Source organism: Periplaneta americana, chromosome 10, assembly GCF_040183065.1.
Source record: "Periplaneta americana isolate PAMFEO1 chromosome 10, P.americana_PAMFEO1_priV1, whole genome shotgun sequence".
NCBI classification, from domain to species: domain Eukaryota; kingdom Metazoa; phylum Arthropoda; class Insecta; order Blattodea; family Blattidae; genus Periplaneta; species Periplaneta americana.
Window position 1 is genome coordinate 142,700,785 of NC_091126.1, and position 6,423 is coordinate 142,707,207.

At 35.7% G+C, this 6,423-nt stretch overlaps 1 non-coding gene across 1 annotated transcript; it reads right to left on the bottom strand.

The window, feature by feature from the left end:
• Positions 1–585: 585 nt before the first annotated feature.
• On the bottom strand, positions 586–662 carry TRNAW-CCA (transfer RNA tryptophan (anticodon CCA)). Its single transcript has one exon. It is a non-coding gene; the product is annotated as a tRNA-Trp (tRNA).
• Between the last annotated feature and the right edge of the window lie 5,761 nt (positions 663–6,423).

Below are 6,423 nucleotides of genomic sequence, written 5' to 3' on the forward strand. Positions count from 1 at the left end.
GCACTTCGTTGTAATCCTGTTGGTTCATTGGTTACATCGCAGACCGTTGTTCCAACCAAGAAATTCATGGTTGTAACTCGTGTAGAAGCGCCTCTGGCACAGATATTGAAAAACAATTTTTGTGACAGCTGTATAAGACTATATAGAGCATTATTCCATTGAAAAGTCGATTTTGAAAAATTGTAACATAGACCGTTATTCGGCCCAACGCTTCAATTAAAGATTTCAGCATAAAATCCTTATCTTAAAATAAGAACTAGATGAGTCAATTTTTTGCAATAAAGAGGGGAAAAATGTTCTTACATTTGCTGGACTCAACAATTGGTTGTAATACAACACAAGTAACTACTATTTCCTTGCAAAAAATTACACCATCTGTCAATTAACACTGTTTTGTACGATATATAACCCATGAATATGAAAAAATGGACAAATTAAGTAGCCAGAAAAATTGATGGTTGAAACTCGTTTAAGGAGAGAGGTAGGGCCCGTACCATTGGCCTGCAAAAATTTAGTGAAATTAATTTTATTTGTATCTCAGGTAAATGAACAAAACTTTTCATCACTTAATTCGAGAAAAATTCGTTCCGGCGCCGGGAATCGAACCCGGGGCCTCTCAGCTCTGGGCGCTGAGCGCTCTTTCCAACTGAGCTATGCCGGGACACGATCCACGGTGCCGGCCGAACTCCTCTCGTTGTAATGTTTTACGGCCTTACTACCACCACTTTAGACAATGTAAGTCATACATGCAGGAGCGCATATTTAAATAACTTTATGGCCACATTTAACCTCAGTTTGTGACAACTGCTAACAGTTAATACATCACATATTCATTATATATGAGGTCTCGCCTACCTCATTACAACGAGAGAAGTTCGGCCGGCACCGTGGATCGTGTCCCGGCATAGCTCAGTTGGAAAGAGCGCTCAGCGCGCAGAGCTGAGAGGTCCCGGGTTCGATTCACGGTGCCGGAACGAATTTTTCTCGAATTAAATGATGATAATACACATTGGCTACTTCATAGTAGTCGTGTAATATTCAATGAGGTAGGCGAGACCTCATATATAATGAATATGTGATGTAAAATCTTTTCATGCTTAATATACACACATTGCACTTTATGAAACAATATTCAGAATATTAAAGTAGTTATTAATTACCTGGAAAAATAACAAAGTTCCGTAACTGAGTGCGAATTAACTCTGATACTTCACCACCTGTACTTTGGGTTTGGTCCTAAAGTTTCAGAGTTAATTTATACTCAGTTTTTTGTTTCCCCTGTAAAATTTCCTTTTTGTTGGTTAGCAGGTTTGCACTCTAAGGCGGCGAAATACATTTTTTTATTTCTTCTTTAGTATTAATGCAATAACCATTACTACATTTTTTACAGTTACAACAAGCATAGAACTATTGTGGATCCATTATTAGAACTGTGATGATGGATATGAACAAAGCTTTGACATCGTGTAATATAAGGTTCCTGAGCCAAATAACGCCATGTATACCTTTAACGCCACCCTATTAAAATTTGTTAACGACACACGTTTCGGTAGTGCACTATTGTAGCCTGCATTGGCTTGCAATCTAATGATGAAATGGGTTACTAGCTGTCCGCTGACATTTACGAGTGACATATTCCATCATTTTCCTGTTGTGAATGGCTGTTCTTATATCAAGGTAAGAGGCAATATTTTATTGTGTGTGTTGAGCAAATAATAACTATATTAAACTATATATTTTCGTGATCCTTAAACATTCTTCTATGTATAGAAAGTATTTGCTACCTATAAAATTTGAAAATGTTAGAGAAACAGGCATGTCATGTTTTCAAGTGCTCAGTAGCGCTTTAACGCCATGTGGCGTTAAAGGTCTACATACAAAATTTTAGGTTATGTTAGTACTAAGGCTGACAGTACAGCATCAGTGTGAAAACATCAGGAAAATCACTAGGCTGTCAACTTACAAATGTTCAGAATGTGCAGTGATGATATTGGTTCAATTGCTTATCGAACTCTTAATTTTTTTTTTATTTTACATAACTTAACTTTTTTTTTTGTTTTACTTATTGGAAAACATTCATATTAAACTAAGGTAAATGCTTTTGTGTTTAATAACTTTCTACTGTGTCACATTGTCTCTTATTTTTTTTAAGGAGTCACTGGAAAACATATTTTCCTAATTCATCTGGTGTTTCAGTTTCAGATCAAGAATCTATCATTAGTATTGGTGATTTTGTATCTTTTATTAACAGAAACTCAAATTTATTCCCGCAGTTCTATTTGTGTTGCTTGGGAAAAATAATTCATTAACAAGTATAAGTGTATAGGTTACTAGAAAATAGGTGGCGTTAATTGGACAGCCTGTTCCTAATAACGCCAGTTTACAAAGTTTTCCTATTTGAGTTCTAATTCTTGTTCGGTATATAATATATCCATTTTCATTGTGCTATTTTGTAAAGATAAGATTACAGTTTCTATTTCATAATTTTCGTGTTTGTACATAACTTATTTCCAGAGCAAAAGTGACTGAAGTGTTAAGATGGCGTTATTTGGTACGTGTACCTTAGTCTAAATCGTACATTTGATCATATATATTTGATAAAAATTTTATAATATTCTGTGACACAATAATTTGATAGTGTAATACAGGCTTGAGACAATAACAATGGAAATAATGCCTCAAGAATTCATTCTGAACTGGGGATATTATCTGCTATTGGCAGAAAAGAGCAAGTGGCAAGAAAACTGCGAATAGACCACAAATTCTGTATAATGCGACGGCGGGGATGACTATTGCGACAGTCAAAATCAAATTAAAAGGCAGTGGAGGGCGCAATGAGGTGAGTTTAGATTACGGAGCAGCCACGCAGTGCCGCTAATTTCATGTGTTCATTTTTACAGCGGGTCCCCGAGGAGCACTCGAACCTCCTCCTGTAAACAGAGTCGCAGACTCCGAGCTCCTTCCTGCCCCAAAGGCGTGCTAATTCGTCCCCTTCGCGACAAGGCCTTCCATAAAGCCGCGGCCTTTATTTGCTGCAGTTCCTTTAATCCATATTTTAGTCAATTCGAGACTCGCAAAGTCCCGCCCCTACCTGAAGAAGCCGCTGGAGGCAACAAGGAATAGTCGTCTACATGTGCAGCGTGAGTTATGTGGCCCTCGCTAATTCCGATACCAATTGCCCCGTGGAGATGGCGCAATACATAATGGCAGCGAGGATATACCGAGGAGTCGTCAACGACGGGGCTGCACTCCCTGTAATGAGCGGAGGCCCAGAGAGCGGGATTTGGCCGACTTGTTCCTCAACGCTACATGCATGCACCCTAAATCCCCTGGCTTCTGCAGACCCGTGTTGATACTGTCGCAGCTTCTTCCTCCCGGACTCATCATTAAATATAAAGACAGAGGATTTGCACCTCCTCGACGCGCGGCAACCACTTCCACGGTTCCGCGCCGATATAACTGTTTGCCTTTTCCTGACGAATCCCGTCGCTGTGGACTTTGTGACCAAGGAGTTCCCTAACTCTAACCAACGTCCGTGTATTAGGGAATTTCAGCTAGTACACTGCGGAAAATTACGAATAAAACAATAAACATTTTTATCAACAGTACCGTAGAAGAGGGTAAAGTCGATCAAAATTTTGCAATTTTTTAATGATATTGAGGTTATGCAATGGAGCGAAGTTCCTCAGAAAATAGCATTTTGTCGTCATATCCTTCACTTATGAAGATACGTTACAAGAATTGAATTACAATCTATAAAAAACTGTTTTTTATTTGACTTGTGATCGAAGTTACCTGCTTAAATAGGGTAAAGTCGATCACCATTGAATTTTTAGTTTAAGATTGATTTGAAAATATTACGGAGTAAAGTCGATCACTGTTTATGTTTTTAAAAAACAAATTAAGTGTATTACATATATTTCATTTGTTATAAGGGGTGTAAAAACAATAATAATCTTCAATATATGCCTATAGCATTATATAGTGTAGCCTATCTTTTGTTACTGTGATCATACTATTCGATAAAATTAGGCCTATAGGTCTCTACTGTACAATCGTTACTATGATTGCCAATTTATAAAACATAAAACACTTTTTAATACTTCACATACAAACAAACAAAGATTTAAGAATTCAAAATTTACATTGAAATACCACCCTTCAATTATAATCTAAAATGCAATTCAACATTGCTTAGGTTTATATCAGATGTTATTTGAAATCTTCCCCTCCTCATGTCACTTTAGAAACTACGCTGTTCCCATAGTCAGGTACAGAGGGGTGTACAAAATATGTTCCTTTGGCAGTGCTTCTCTTACGCAAGAAATTCACCATAATTTTGTCTTCCTCTTTCCCCACTATCCCATCAATATAAGCTATACTATGACACTTTTCTGTTTATAAGTGTTAGTTGGAGGTATTTCGGTGAAAAATTTATTCTTCCTGCTGGTTATATCTGTTTCGAGTAGGTCGATGGCATGATCGACTTAGCCCTACAAAGGTACAAGTTTTCTTAAAATAATAAGTTTCAATTACGAACTGCAAAACTATTATTTCAGGATACAATCTCAACGAAAAGTACTTACGTATACTTCCTGTCTCCTTTCACTGCTGACGATAATTTAGAGTTTGTAAGGCTTTGTTTTCATTTAAGAGAAAAAGTTGAAAATAACAATTTTCACTTCAAAGGTAATTACACAATGTTCCCATTGTTGGCATTCGCAGACTTTTTGTTGTCCGTCTCGCTTACATTTACAATGTAAGGCAATGAAGTCAGCATAACAAAATTGTAACAAGTAACTGAGAAAATATATAATTTTCAATCAAAATCGCTAATGATCGATTTTACACCCAATGATTGACTTTACCCACTTCTACGGTAATCTCACAAGAGGTTTTGATTTATATAGAGAAAATCAAAGCTCGAGTGGGATTTAGTTAACTATTACACGATTAGAAGAAAGTATATAAAGATTAGAAGAAATAAAGTACTCCAATACAATAAAATATTAATTGACTTACGAAAATACAACTGTCTTCAAATGTATTATTGTACCATCTCAATATTACAAATATTACGCTAGATGGCAGTAGTGTGTCATGATTAGTTGTTTTCTTGTTATCAGTTGTGCCAACTATGGAATCTTCATTGAACTCTGTGGACGGTTACTAGTTAAGAAGGCTTTGTTGATTCAGTTTCATTTTTATTAAAAAAGTTGCTTTCGACTTCAATTATACGGATTTCAGTAATCAACGTCACTTGACAGATAATTTTCTTAGTATTAAGCAATCTCTGATACGTGACTATCCATAATATCACACAGCAGAAACTATAACCTAACCTAAATATAATAAACAAGTGTTTGAAAAGTTATAATTTGGAATGATGAAATAAGAAAAGTTTTAATTAAGGATGACGAAATAAAAAATAAACATGAATAATTTTAAAAGGAACAATTATTGAAAGTACAATTTTCAAATATGAATGTTTTAGTGGTTGGTGTTACAGTATATTGGACGTGTGCGTAAAAGAAGTGGAACTCGTTGATGTACATGGTGCATTCCTCAACTTATTCAGGATTTCCAAATGGTGCTCTTCATTTATTTGTAAATATGGTTTCAGGGAAGATGCATAGCTATGACCAGTGATCTTTATTAATTCTTGTTCTTGAAAGCCAATACGAGTCATATTTGAAAGTGCTGTGCATCGACTGGAGTGGTTTGTAACTTTCTGTTTTTGACTTCCAGACCAGTGCCGTTTCAAATGTTTGCAAACAAAGAAACAAATGCTAAGGTAGTGATAAAAACAAACAAATGTTTGGGAAGCGATAAAATTAAACAAATGCTAGGGAAGTGATACAATTGTGCGATAAGTAGCCATGATTGGTTGAAAGACGTCCTTTCGTACCGTTTTATTGGTCAAAAGTAGTATGACGTAGTAAGAGTGTAATAGTCACAGTAATCTCCTATAAGTTTTGATTTACTTAGAGAAAATCAAAATTCGAGTGGTATTTAATAGACTATTACACGATTAGAAGAAAGTATATAAAAATTAGGAGAAATAAAGTACTCTAATACAATAAAATATTAATTTACTTACTAAAATTCTAGTTCACGAATTTAGCTTCAACAATACGTTTGAACGGAGTCGCCATTGTCAGTTGACTATCTATGCGGTAAATAAATGACGATCGCAAAACATGTTTTACAGTACCGTGAAGAATTTTCAGTTTGAAATGTGTCAAACAAAGATACAAATGCTATGGAAGTGATAAAAGCAAAGAAATGCTAGGGAAGTGATAAAAACAAATCGTAGGGAAGTGATAAAATTGTAGCGATAAACAGCCATGATTAGTTGAAACACAACCTTTCGCACCGTTTTATTGGTCAGAAGTACTATGACGTAGTAAAAGTGTAATGGTC